Here is a 14633-nt window from a genome sequence, read left to right as displayed (position 1 = left end):
AGAACGATGTTTCCTCCTGGCTTTAGCTCAACGAGAGCTCCTTCTGAGCCAGAGCCCTTGATAGGTGACCCTGGGGTCCCCAGATGCCCTCCCGCCCCAAGTGTCCTCATAAGATTCCAAGATTCCCAGCCAGGGCCCTTTCCAGCAGAGCTCTGTTACAAAACCATTGCCTGCCAAACCCCCAGCGTGTGGGTTAGCCCAGCCCTCGTAATATCAGAAATATTGAAAATAGCTCCCAGACTCTCCCCGCCACAGCAACCCCCCCCCCCCAACCCCACCAACGCCTGGCTTTGTGTGGACGTGCACGGCCGCCATGTTGGGTTCAGTTCTGGGTGGGCCAGAGGGCAATCCTGCAGGAGGCAGAAACTTCTGGTGCTCTCGACTTAACCTCTCGTCCAGAGTCAGCCAGTCGCGAGGGGGCCGAGATGGGGGTGGACGACCCATTCAGCCTGAGCGGCGAAGCCCCCTTCAGCTGGCAGGACATCAAAACCCACACAAAATGCTTCCATGTGGTGCCAGCCCTCGGCCTGTGTCCTTCACGTCGAATTAATCCCCGGGCTGCTCGGACAGACATGTCCTCACAACTGTGCTTTCATGTTTGCCCACAATTTCAACGTCATCACACAAAATCAAGGCTAATTGTGAACAGGCCTCCCCCACTCCCCGGCGCTGCCTCCCCTCCCCCCCTCCACATCTGGATCCCACAACCTTTCCCGGGGGCCTCAGAGACTTGCTCAGGCTCCGAACTCTCAGACTCTAATTTGATCTCCCTTCCCTTCCCCAGCCTCCTAGATGTATGTATTGGAATGTTCCTTTCTTTCCTTTAGCCATTGACTTTGTCACGGCCAAGACTACCCGACGACTTCTCCACCTTTCTGGGCCCTCTCTGAGCGAACAGCTGTGCTCTGGAACAGCCAAGGGGAACCCACCCTCTACTCAAGGGGAAAAGCCTCTCCCCCTTCGCCTGCCTGGCACATCCGTCTCCCGCCCTGGGCCTTATTTCCCGTAGCCCGTCCGGATGCAGGAGTGGCCTTACCCCCTACCCTCACGCTCCCTGTGCTCAGACCGTGCAAGTAACACGTTTCCCGCAGCAGAGGGGAAATGGTCCAGCTGACAGGGCTCCGGGGAGTGCGGTGCAGGGGATATGGAGGTATTTGCCTCCTCGCAGAATCCCAGAGGAAGTAAGTGTATTTAGTGTTTGCCATGACTAGTTTGGGGAAGGGAAGGAAGGGATCCAAGGGGACCCTCCAGGTTCTGAGAGCTCCTCAGAGGCGAAATAGGCACGCCCAAGTGCCCAGGGCTCCGTGGAGGGAAAGATCCTTTGGGGCAGCCACGTAGGGGTAGGAGGGCTTCTGAGCATTGGTTACAATCAACTGCATGTGGCGAAGTCCCCCCAGGGCATTCCAAAAAGGGGGTTCTTCAGTTGTAGGGACAGCTATCCTCTCTTCTCAAAAAACTATAGTTTCAGAGTCCAAAGCGGGCTCAGAGACCGCCTGAGTGCCCACTTCACAGATGGGCAAGTTGAGGCCCAGAGAGAAGAGAAGGGCTTGCCTGAGGTTGAAGAGAACGGTGGTCCCTCAGGGCTAGAAGGGTCTTTGTCTGGCGTTGCCTGTTGAAAAAGCTGGCAATGAACACCCCTGGCGGCCCGTAGCGAGTGTTGGGGGTCCCAGAGAAGGGAGCCCCACCCTAGATGAGTTCAAGAGAAGACATAAGAACCTGAGTTTGGATCTGAGCTCAACAAACACCACTCAGCCGTGGGCTGGTAGCCCAGGGCTGGTAGCCCAGGGCTGGGTCGGCAGGCCCAGGCCACACGTGCACTGACATGTAACAGGGGAGCAGGGCAGAGGGAAGGAACGTAGGCTCTGGAACCAAATCCCCCTGAGGCTCACCTCCACCTGGTTCTCCCCCACACCAAGTGACCACACGACCGCGAGCAGCGACCTCACCTCTGCGGGACAGACAACTTTCCGCCAACATTCCCATCGTACGGGCCCCATCCTGCCCTGTGCCAGGGAATCAACCCAGAGCTTCATTCAAATTAACCCAGTTAGTCCCAGAACAACTCGGGACTACCACCATCCCGTTTCCCAGGTGCAGAAACTGAGGCTCTGACCCACGTGACAACACACGAGAAGTCAGGATTCCAAAAAAAAAACCCAAAGCGATCGGGGAAGATGAACGCACGACCCCACATTTAATAAACGAATGAATTCATAAACAAGGGGATGAATGAATGATTTCACGAACGCATGTAAACTTGCCCTTCTCCGGAGCTCCAGGGCACATTTTCCTTTTTTGTCGTCTTTGAGGTGAAGTGCGGTGCTTGAGAAGGACCCCCACCCCCACGCCCCACCCCCACCCCCGCCCCTGCCCGCTTCATTTCCAAAAACCGTAGAAGGGAATTTAAATGCACTCTCTCCCTATCACCCGCATCTGCCGAGAATAAGGCTGAAGCCGCTCGGACAAATGAAATTCTGACAAAGCATGTCACAGGCTTGAAGCATCTGTCACCGAGGGGGAGAGACGTACTTTGGGAATGCTCTGAATGCAGAAAAGCGCCACGGCTCTCGAATGACAATCGTATGGTCCTGCTGACTTTCCCTCTGACCTTCTGCCGGCACCGAAGGGCTCCCTCCCGTAAACATCCCGCAAATAGTTTATCTTCATAAAAGTGCCTGTAATGGAGACAGAGTTAATTTGAAATGGTTTCCTAGGCCGTTTGTCTTGTGGGCCAATTGCTGGGTGATGGCCGGAGAGAATGCTGCCCCGCGTGGCTGGGGGCCTACGCCCACGTGACCTGGCAGCGGGACGCTGTGTAATGAGCCTTCGAGGAGCCTAAGTGGGTGATTTCGGCCGGCACCGGACTTGACCTCAGGCGTGTTCAAGGGCCAAACTCCCACACCCCGGCCTCTTTTTCCTGGGGTTCAGGAGCAGGAGGTGGGAGACCCGAGGGCCACCCTACAGATGTAGAAACCAAGGCCCAGAAGGAGGCGACGGGGAGCCTGTGGTCACCTCGCGGATCGTCTGGAGGGTCAGAAACCACGTTCTCCCTTCCTGAACTCACGTACGGTCACCAGCTAGGTGCTTCGCATCAGGAAACCGCAGTGGGAGCCCCCAGGGCTCCCCGCGCCCAGTTCACGAAAACAACAGAGGCTTCGAAGACAGACCTGGGTCCAGACTCCGCGCTGGCCGCCCCCTGGCTGGGTCACTTGGGCAGGGTGGACGGGGCGGGGGCATTGCTTAACTGTTCTGAGTCTCAATAAGAAAAGAAAGAATATTCCACGGGAAGGCTTTGAGGGTCAGACAGCTTTGCACGGGGATAGAAGGGCCTCACACGGTCCCTGCCGCAGAGGAGGCCTGGTCAAGTGTAAATTCCCTCCCCCGGGGCCTATTTCCGTGTCTTTTCACCCAAGCCCCTCTGCCTCCCTGGACTGGCGGGACGGAGCCTCCCTGCTGGCCGACCCCGGGCCGCAGATGTGGCAAATGAGGAAAGCATTAGGCTCGCTGGCGATCGTCGGCGCGGCCGTGTTTATGTTTGCAATAAAAGCAAGCAGGTGCTGGCAATTTAACTAATCAGGTACCGTCCTGGCCCCAGACGCTGGCCTGCCATTGCTCCTTGCTGGGGCTAATCTCCACTTGGCCTTCGCAAGGCTGCAATTAGCTGGGTACCCCCGGCCCCGCACACAGCTCGGATTACCGCCGCGGGATGGACGAAGGGACACGTGGACAGACCCGCGGTGACCCAAGACCAGCCGCATGGGGCTGAGACCTCTGCTCAGACCCACCCTGTCAGTGACATCAAAACGGGCTTCTTTCTTTCTCTGGAACCATCTTTTGAGGGCAAAAGCCCGCTCATGAGACGGGATCCGCCTGGGGTTTCCGTCGAAAAAGAGGAGCGGCTTGGCGAGGTTGTACAGCCCCCAGACCCTCAGACAAACTCCAGCCTGGGTTAGGCTATGTCCTCAAAATTCGACGGGACCGACATGGCCTGTGGAAGCAGACGGAATGATTTCCAAGCGCACAGAGCCCAGCACAGTGCCAGGCATGGAGTCTAGGGATGGAGGTTCACACGTCCTGCCCGCCTGACCCCAAACACTCCCTGCGTGATCCCAGGCAGAGCCCATCAGCCATTCTGGGCCTCAGTTTGCTTACCTGTCAAATGGACAGATTAGACTGGAACAGGATTTCTTAACCTGGGCACTGTTGACATTTGGGGCTGGATGACTCTTAAAGTTTATATATTTGTTTAGAGAAGGAAAGAGAGGGAGAGAGAACACCAGCAGGGGAGGGGCAGAGATAGGGAGAGAGAGACTCCCAAGCACCCCGTCAGCGTGGAGCCCGATCTGGGGCTCAAATCCACGAACGGTGAGATCATGACCTGGGCCAAGATTGAGAGTCAGACTCTGAACTGGGTGCTCTGATAGGACCACCCAGGCGCCCCTGGGGCTGGATGATTCTTTCTGATCGGGGCTGCCCTAAGCATTGTGGGATGTCCAGCAGCATCCGGGGCCTCTACCCGCTAGGTGCCCGTAGCTGCCCCCTCCTGCTGTAACAACCAGAAATGTCTGCAGACATCATCACCAAATGTCCCCCTAGGAGGGCGATGTCCTCCCCCCCCCCCCGCCCCGGAACAGAGCAGAGTCCCATCTTCCCACTGGCCGCACATCACACTGCCTGGGGAGGGGACTTGGAAAAAGGACTGATACACTGCTCCCCTCTTTCAAGGGATGCCCCTGATGGGGGGTGGCCCTAGGGTGGGTCCTGGGCATCGGGCCTGGATTTCCAACAAGTTCCCGCGATGGTTCCAGGGGTCGGGCTGAAAGATCATCAGGACATTCCTTACCTTCTGGGCAGAGACCTCCCGGCGAAATCTCGGCAGAGCCTGTAGCAGCCCCTTGGAGTCCGGCCTCCGTTTCCCTGTCTGTCTTGCAGGACCGCCCAGAGCCACCCCCATCCCACCCCACGTGCGGCCCTTTTATGTCTCCTAGCAGACATTATTTAACCAATTCCGAGTTGACCAGAATCCAATAAAACGCAGCCCCTACAACACTTTCACAGCTAATTGGTTTGACTGGTACATTGTAAATGTGTGAAGTGACTTTAGTGAGGGACAGCAGGGCCCTCGTTAACCTTTCCATGGGACTTAGCTGGTTTATGTGTCTCTCACAAGGCTCGTCCGCCCCTGGGGGTGCTTCGTCTTGCCCAGAAGGGGGACTCGAGCCCCCGGAGCTCCCGGCTCTGGTGCGTCTCCTACTGAGACGAAGTCCCACGGGGTCTGCCCCGCCAGCCTTCCTTCCTCTCTCCCTCCTCCCATCTCCCACATCCCCACCTCCCTCCTCCCTCCTCCCCTCCTTCTTGCCTGGTACTTCCCTGCTTTCTTCGCAGCCTACCCACCCCCCAGCCCATCCAGCCACTCCGGCAACCAGGCCATTCCCTCCATCCCTCAGAACTCAGCTCAAACACTTCCTCGGGGTGGCCGTCCCTGTCACCAACTCTCTTAGCGCAAGGCAGCCTTCTTCACAGGATTTGATTGGTCACCATCTGTAATTAGGGGCGTTGATCTGGGTAATCATCTGTCTCCCCAAATTCAACTGGGGGCCCCCGGAGGGCAGGCATACGTTGTCCTCGTCAACCGGCCTTGGGGGAAGGTCACTGTGGTCACTGGTCACTCCGGCCGGGGGCTGGGCCCCAGAGCAGAGAGCCGGGTTCCAGCACTCGCTGGCGTGCAGGGCCGCTGTGTCAGCGGGGTATGCCCCACGACCGTCAGAACTCCAGGCGAACCTCCACGGGCCGGTGTGGGAAGCCAGGGGACGCGGGCTTGCCTCCCCCCGAGATCTCGAAGGTGGTTTGCATCGTGCGTTAGAGGTAGTTGCCCGTTTTCCAGGTAACCTTTTATTTTCTGCGAAGGGAATGTGAGCATATTCACACAGCAGGCCTTGCAAAATCCAGTGGTGCTAGAATGCCTCACAGCTCCAACGACGATTCCCTGGGCCCCACACCTGCTTATTCCCAACGTTTCTCTGCAGGGACAGTGGCCTTCGACGTTATTAGCTGTCCCTTAACGCCGTATTCCTGACTACTATGGATATCACACGTTCTACTGTTTTCATTTTAATGGCATAAAATATTGTATATACTTTTTTTTTTTTTTTTTTTTTTTAAGGACGGGCTTTCAAATCTGGCAGACCCCAGGGCGCCTGGGTGGCTCAGCCGGTTAAGTGTCTGACTTCAGCTCAGGTCATGATCCCACGGTGAGTGAGTTCGAGCCCTATGTCGGGCTCGCTGCCCTCAGCACACAACCCACTTTGGAACCTCTGCCCCCCTCTCTGTCTCTGCCCCTCCGCCCCCTCTCTCAAAAATAAATAAGCATTTGTAAAAAATAAAAAATGAAAAAGAATAAAACCCAGCAGACCCCATGCTGGATGCTGTGAGGTCCCAGGCCAGTTTCTTGACATCTCTGAGCACCCGTTTCCCCTGTGGTAAAAGGACCTATCCGGCTGGGCCACTGAAATGGGCTGATCACGCAAACTTGGCACTCCAGGAGTGGCGATAAACCACAGCCTGCCCAGGCCCAGCTCAGAGGGCCCCTCCTCCAGGAAGATGTCCATGATTCAGCCCTCAGCCCTCCTCTCCCACCCACTGTCTTAAGTACCCTCCAGCTAGGACACTGACCACCCTTGTCAGGTTTGAGTTCCCCTAGACCCCCCCATGATGCCGGTTTCTCCCCAGCATCATGAGCCCTGAAATCCAGAGATCGCCACCATTCCCTCCCACCCCAGTCCCCGCAACAGAGCAAACACAGGGCGGCAACCAGTGTGCGTCAGCTAAGCCAAGTCCCGTGTGGGATCCACGTGGGAACAAACGCCTCTGCTGACCCAGCCAGTCAGAACTCTGGGCACTTCTTTTCTTGCCTGAATTCCTTCTTCCAGCCAAGTGTTTATTGAGCACCTACTATGTGCCCGAGGGGCAGAGGACAAAGCAGTTATGCATTTATTTATTCATTCACCAGGACACAAACATGTATTAGGCGCCTACTATCTGCCAGGCAGGGTGGTTGCCATGGTTACAAAGCAGACGGGGTTCCTGCCCTCCCAGAGATGCACTCAGTCACATCTTAGAAAGCAGGTCACAGGTTAGCGCCAGGCACAGAGTGGGAGCCCGAGATCCAACTGCTGGAATGAATGGGGTCGCCCAAGGTGACTCAGGTAGAAATGAGACCCAAGGTCAAATCCTTCCGAGTCTAGGCTGCTCACTGCACATCCGTTTGGGTTCATTTCTTTCTTTCCTTTCTAGATTGGGAAGTTGCCATCGGCTTCCCGGGTGCCCAGAGGACTGACCTTCGTGGACACTTGAGCAGACCCTCAGGTGAAGAGAAATTTGGAAGTTCCCCAGAAAAGGGGGTCTGAGAATACGACAAGGCAGCACCTACATCCTCCCACAATTCCAGGGACTCTCCTGGAAAAGCAAAAAGAGAAGCTAGTGTGTGTGCAGCCAAATGGGGCAGGCTGGTCTGTTTGGAAGTGAGCCCCCTGTCACGGGGGGTACCCAAGCACTTGTCAAGGATGCAGGAGTAGAATTCCAGCATTATGAATTGAACTAACAGGAACAACTACATTTATTAATTATAGGAAATCATATTGATTATATCAGAACACCTCGCTACGAAGGTATTATTCTCGATCGTTTACAAACAGAGAAACTGAGGCTCAGAGAGGCGAAGCAACTTAGCAAGTCCCCAGCTGCCTTATCTGTGTAGCTTGAAAACCGTGCCCTAAACATTCTGCTCTCTGTCATCTGCGAAATCTCCACCCACCCTTAATGTTTGTGATTATCTGTTCACCGTGGGGAGGGGGGAGGGGAGACTCAAGTTCAAGGTGAGCTGGATGGAGGGCGTCTGAAAGGTCTGTGTGGCTGAACCCTGGCGGGGACTGGAAATTGTAGACCCCCCAAGGGGGCACAAACCACAGAAAAGATGAGTTCGTCTCAGGCTCTGAGGGCACCCCCCCCCTGCCTCTAGCTGGGATCCTGGGGTGGGGTGCGGTGACCCCCTTTCCCCACCCACCCCCGGAGAGGCCTCTGGGGGCACTGCCCTCCCTGTTCAGCTCGCCTAACGTTTTCTATTTAAATGCAAATTTTGACTTTTCACTTGGCAGCTAGCAAAAGTTTTTTGCACTGGAATGAGGGTCACGATAATAATTTATCCACAGGCCTTTTTCTAACAATTATTATTTGTTCAAGGGAGACAGCAGAGGCCCCAGCGGCTGGGAGAAGGGGCTCAAGTGACGGCACAAAGTGGCCCGCAGGTGTTGGGAGCAGAGGCCAGGCCTGGCCTTCTCTCTCAGGCAAGGAGGGGACAAGGGGAAAGTAGAGGCTGCCTGGCCTGGGGGCTCCAGCCCAGGGTTGGGGGAGGGTATGCAGAAAGGGAACTGGTGCTTTCTCAGCCCTGAGTCCTGTGCTGAGGCCTGAATAAGCCTGAAGTCCAGCTTAATAACAAGGGTTGGCCTCAAGGAGCTCCAGTCTGATGACAGGGACAGAAGAGAAAATAGACCGTTGCAACACAGGGTGCCATGTGCTCAGTGCAGAGAGGGGGGCCCAGATGAGGCTCCTGAGACAGCCAGAAAGTCTGGGAAAGCTTCCTGGAGGAGGTGACAGTTCATGCCTTAAAAAGGATAAGGAGTTCCCCAGGCCACTCCTCCTTCTTCTCCTTCTCCTTTTTCTCATTCTCCTTCTTCTTCTCCTTCTCCTTCTGGGGACAGTGTCCCTTAGCACCTTCTATGGAGGAAAATTAGATAGTCTGTCAATAAAATAAACAGACATTTCCAGGTCTAGGAATTTATGCTATAGAATTTCTCCCATAGATACAGATTGATGTATAAGGTTATTCAATGAAGTATTTAAGTAATGGCTAAACGCTGGGAACGCCCTAGGTACCCATCGGTAGGAGATTGGTTAAATAAACGATGGTGCGTCCACAGAGTGGAATACTATGCAGCTGTATAAAATGAACAAGGGAGCTGTTTCTTGACTGCTGTAGAAGACCTCCTAGTTATGGGGAGCGAAAAAGATGCTTTGGGGGTACTGGCATTTGCAAAAGGTAGCAGGTGGGTAATCTTGTAAAGCATTTGCTTACCTTTGCAGAAAACGTCTCCAAAAGGACGCAGGCAAATTGAACCCAGGGTTTGCCCGGGAGGCTGGAGGTCAGAGGTGGGAGATGGCCTTTCGGTGTATGTCTTTCTGCATCTCGATGAATTCTGACCCATCTAAACGTGACACCCATTCAAAACCTGAATTAAAAAACAAATCGAAGTCTTGGCGAAGCCATCAGGAAGTCAGCAGGGGTCCCAGGCGAAAAGAAGTACAAGTACAAGGTCTGGACCGGCTTTCTGGAGTGATGGAGAACAAGGCGTGGCCCAGAGAGGGATTGGAAGGGCGGGGGGTGGAGGTGGGGGGTTAGGGAGGCAGGAGAGGGTGGCTGGGCTTACTGGGGTGAGCACCAGTCATCCATGCTACGGGAGCCTCTCCTTGTCCTGAAGACACCGGGGCCACTGGAGGGGTTTGCACACAGAAGGGGCAGCCAGGTTGGCCATTTTGGAAAAATGGAGAAAGGCTTTGGAGAGGGCAAGAGGAGGCAGGGAGGCCAGCATGGAGGCTGTTGCAGGGACACATTCATTGCATTTAAATCCTTGCCATGCCCTCCCATTTTACAGATGAGGAAATTGAGGCAAGAGAAGGCAAGTAAGATGCCCGAGGTCACATAGCCTGCCGCGGGGTGGAGCAGGATTACAAACCTGTCTGTCAGACACCCCGGCCCGTGGTGTTGCACTCACCCAAGATCCTCTAGGAGAAAACACTTCTCAGGGAGGCTACAGGAACTGTGGCCCTGAGTATTTCTTCATGCATCCCTGAACAGCCCACCTGGCCCTCCCGGGGTCCCCCTGCCCTCATCTGTTGATGGGGAGCACTGTGCCTTCTTGGCTGATGCCCCCATGTTGTCGTGCCCAACAAAGAACCAATGGCAGGGAAAAGGCTTTATGTCCCGTAAAGTGCCATGACCCAGGTCAGTCCCCTCCCTTCTGAGTGTTCCTTCTTCCATCAGTGTTTTCAGAACAGGAGCCATGTTGAGGGGACGGCGTCACAGCCACCTTGAGTCAGCCCAGCCCTCAACTGGACACCTCCCGCAGCTTCAGGATGATGCCCCTCTGGGTGTCCCAGCCAAGCCCCCGCCTGATTTCTTCAGGTTCGCAAGAAAGCAGTCCCTGAGACAAGGACTTGCGGGCAGGTGGTTAATAGGGAGAGTGTCCCGGGAAAGAGTGACGAGGGAGCAGAGAATGAGACAGGGAAGGAGGGGCAGCCGGGAAAGAGGCTGACGCTGGGGATCACTGTGTGGGCACCTGGGGCTCCATCCTGCTGGGGAACCACATAAAACATGCCTCAGAACTATCCCTCCCAAGGATGGGAGGCTGGGACACTTATCTGTGATGCATGTATTGATGGCATCCCAGAAGGACAAGGGAGCGATGCCGGGGCCCAGGTGAGATGTTGGCATAGTGTGTGGAGCTGTCCACACAGCAGTCCTGCAACCAGAGGGGGGGCAAGGCTCTGTGACGCACGGCACAAAGGAACCTGCTTCACTGAGCGGTCCTTCCTCCTCTCACAGCCTTCCCTTTCTTGCCCCGGGGCATCCTCAACCCGTCTTCCAAGTTCCCTGCACTCAACCAGGAGAAATCATCTCAATGGAGGAAAGGTCAAACCAACTCCAAGAAGAACTATTCCCAGCGCCGAAAGGCAATGAGCGAGAAGGTGACCCCCGTCCCCTGCAGTGCAGGTGGGGGCTGCAGGCAAGTCCGTCAGTGTGGGCTTCAGCCCTTCAAGACCAGCTTCCGTGGTGGGCTATTCATTCCTGTGTGCCTCCTTGCATGTCCCCCTGTTCCACACACACCCACGAAGGACACCTGTTCTCAAAGCCCACTCAGGTCAAGCCCATGCTCTTACAAAACGCTGCCCCTTCTTTTTAATGCCTGTGCTATTAAAACAAGCAGCTACACTGGCTCCTACTTCTAGATTCTGCTGCATTTGCCTTCCTTCTGTCCTTGAAATGGACCTCCACCTTTCCTGCCTCAGGGCCTGTGCCAGCCGTCCCCTCCCCCTTGGAATTCTCCTCCAGAAGCTTTTCTCACCACCACAACTTTCTCATTCTTTGGATCTCTGATGAAATGTCACCTGATCAGACCGACCTTTTGTATCGGTTAGCTACTGCTGCATAACAAAACATCCCAAAACTTCACAGCTTGAAACGGCAGGTAACTGTTCGGCCCACAGGCCTGCAGTTTGGGTGGGTCGTTCTACCGACCTCCGCATTTGAGGCCCGCGGGCAGATCAGCTGGGTTCTGGCCGGTCAAGGTTGGCCTTGACCGTGATGCTCGTCTCAGCTCCATATGCCTCTTGTCCACCAGCGGGCAAGCCTGAGCTCATTCTCAAGGTGGAGGCAGAAGTGTGCGAGTTCTCCCGAGGCTCAGGGCTAGAGCTGGCCCTGTGGTCCAAAGCCAGTCACGGTCTAGGCAGCGGGAAACAGATTCCACCCCTTGATGGAGGGAGCTGTGAAGGCATATGGCAAGAAGCCGTGGCCACAGGGGGGAGTGAAAGGCGGGGTGCATTTTTGCAATCAATCCTCCTCACCTTCCTTGACCGCTCAGTCTAGAAAAACACCCCAAAGGGTGTCTCTCTCCCGGCATTTGGTTTCCCTTGCTGCCCTCATCCCCGTGTGCCATTCTCTTGTTTATTTAGTTAACATGTTCTTGTCCGTGGCCCCCATGTAAGCTCCTGAGCCCGCCTATACCTTGGGATGAACAAAATAAGCCAGATCCATGCCGGCTCGGGCTGGGTGGGGTAGGGTGGGTGCTCTGGTACCGACTGTGGGGCTCAGCTCAGCCCAGACCTCTCTGCCCATCTGTTCCCCCACCACTCCCCGTCTCTAGAGTGTAGCGGACCCTCCCCCCCTCCATTTCTGGGGGCTGCTCTGAGGAGCCCGTGTCTTGCCTCATAATTGCATCTGAATGCAAATATCTCTGCCAATGTGAATATATTAAAATCCGCGTCGTCAGCGATCACAGCGGAGGAGGGGAGGGAGGGGGGCCTTGTGGAGCCCGAAACACAAATGACTGACTGGATTATCGCTCCATCCCAAGGAGGCCGGAAGGGGGGGTAGGGGGTACGTCGTTATTTACGGAGAGGGTTTCCTGCTTATCCCGGAAAATGCTCACCCCTGGGGCCAAACTCTTCCTGGCTGTGACCGTGAGGCCCCAAGACAAGGCAGAGGGGCCAAGACGGTGGAGGTGATGTCTTTCGAGGGGGATCACCTGCCAGGCGGGGCTGATTTGAGGGGGCGGGGTGAATTAAAGAGGGCAGAACAATAAGCTCCCATGGGCCACCGCGCGGGGGATGCTCACTTGCCAATTCCTTCGACTCGTTCATTCTTACTTCCGCTCAGCGTTCCCTGGGCCCACACTCAAACGTACCACTGAGCTCAGTCTATTCCCTAAAACCTATCTGAGGCACCTTCAAGCGCCTCAGACCTACAAGGCCTTGCCACACCAGTGCGCCTGCCTGTCCACTGACAGCACAGCACTTCACCTAGGCCCTCTCTACCCTTGCCTCCTCCAGGAAGCCCTCCCGGACTGCCCCTGGACACCAGCACCACCCACAACCCCTCACCCTGCTCCATATTTCTTCGCAGTCCCTGACATCACTTACATGAACTTACCTTTTCGCGCATCCGGCTTCCCATGACACATGTCAGCTCAGTGCCCAACTTTGTCATAGCTGGGTCCCCAACAGGTGCACGTGGCCTGGCACATGGCAATAGATGCTTACCGAGTGGCCAGATGCGTGATCAGGAGGACAGGTGGCTGTCACTTGTCACCACTGCCCAGCACACGTTGATTTCAGGAGAAGGGGGTGGAAAGCATGTGCCAACCCGTGGTTCCGGATCAGGAGGTCAGCCGAGGACCAGGGAGCACCTCTCTACTGGCCTGGAGGCCGTGTGTGACTCCACGTATGCATCTGGGGACATCATGAGAGCCAGGCGGAGACCTTCCTACCCTCGGGAGCTCCCGGACCAGCGTGGGAGGTGGACGGTGATTAATCGAGCAAGTCTATGATCCGGTATAAAGCGGGAACACGTGCTGAGGAGAAAAATAAAGCGGGGGAAGGGGGCCAGGCAGGGCTGAGGGTCGAAGGACAGGGTTGGGGAAGGACTCTCAGAGGAGGTGGGGTTATGGCAGGAAGCTGGGTGGGGAGGGGCAGCCAGCGAGCACCCAGGGGCTGCAGGAAGGGTCTCCCAGGCAGAGGGTACCGCCAGCCCGAAGGAAACGCAGTTGGTATATTTGAGGGCCGGCCAAAGTCCTGGGGTGGCTAATGGAGCAAACAGCGGGGAACAGGCAGGAGATGCTCTAACAGGGGCTGGGTCATGAGGGCTTTGTGACGGGAGCATCTGGGGACTTCTGAGCAGACCCAGGGAAGATCTGACAAGTGGGTTCCGGGCTTCCCCCTGCTCTCCGAAGAGCAAGGATGGGAAGGGCCCCGGGGAGAAGCGGGGAGCCGGAGAAAAGGCCACTGCAGGTGCTGCAGAGGAGGGTGGAAGGCTCGGGATGCTCTGACTTGTCAGGCCTCCCCCCCCCCCCCCCCCGCCAGGACTGGGCGTGAGGTGGAGGGAGGGAGAGGATTCCAGAATGACCTGCGGGTGTGTCTGGGCACTGGGGGCAGGACGAAGCCAGCTGGGTGTGGCAGGTCGGGGACAAAACGAGCTGGGCCAGCACATGCCGTCATCACTCCAGGTGAGGAAGCCCGGCAGGCAGGTACGGCCCCCCAAGACCATCGGTGCACCCCCACATCACCACCACATCCACACTGAGTCATCATCCGGCTTCCGCTTACAGCCCCGCGATGCTGGGGAGCTCACCACCGAGCCAGGGAGCGGGTTTCATTGTCCCAGGCGTACCCTTCCAATGAAAGTCTTCTCTTCGTTCCTGAGCCCTCCCTGCACCCTGCTCCGGCACAGCACCCCTCCTGGAATTCTGGAATCCCTGAAAGGAAACAGGGAGAGGGAGAGAGGGAAGGAGGGAGGGAAAGAAGGGGAGCTGGGGACTTGGGCTCCTGGAATCTCACTTTCTCCTTTGTCTTTGTGGCTCGGGCCGCCGTGACAAAAAAACAAAACAAAACAAAACAAAACCACAGACGGGGTGGCTCAAACAGCAGCCGTTTGTTCTCCCACAATTCCAGAGGCCGGAGGTCCGGGATCAGGTGCCAGCACGGGTTCTGGTGAGAGCCCTCTTCCTGGCTCGCACACAGGAGCTCTGTCCTCACGTGGTGGGGGAATCGAGGGGGAAGAGTGCTTTCTGGCATCTCTTCTTCAAAGGCGCTAATCCCATCAGACCCTCGTCCTGCCTTCAGGACCCTGCGGACCTCCCAATGATCCCCAACACCATCACGTCGGAGGTTAAGGCTTCCACGCTCAGTCTGTAACGTCCCCTGAGCCACTCCACCACCATGATGCCACCATCCCCACGTGACAGGAAGGTGTGGCTCGGAGAGGTGAACGAACATGCCCAAAGGCCCCCCCCCCACCCCCCAAGGCA

Source organism: Acinonyx jubatus, chromosome D3 (genome assembly GCF_027475565.1).
Source record: "Acinonyx jubatus isolate Ajub_Pintada_27869175 chromosome D3, VMU_Ajub_asm_v1.0, whole genome shotgun sequence".
Lineage (NCBI taxonomy): Eukaryota > Metazoa > Chordata > Mammalia > Carnivora > Felidae > Acinonyx > Acinonyx jubatus.
This window is presented reverse-complemented; position numbering follows the sequence as displayed.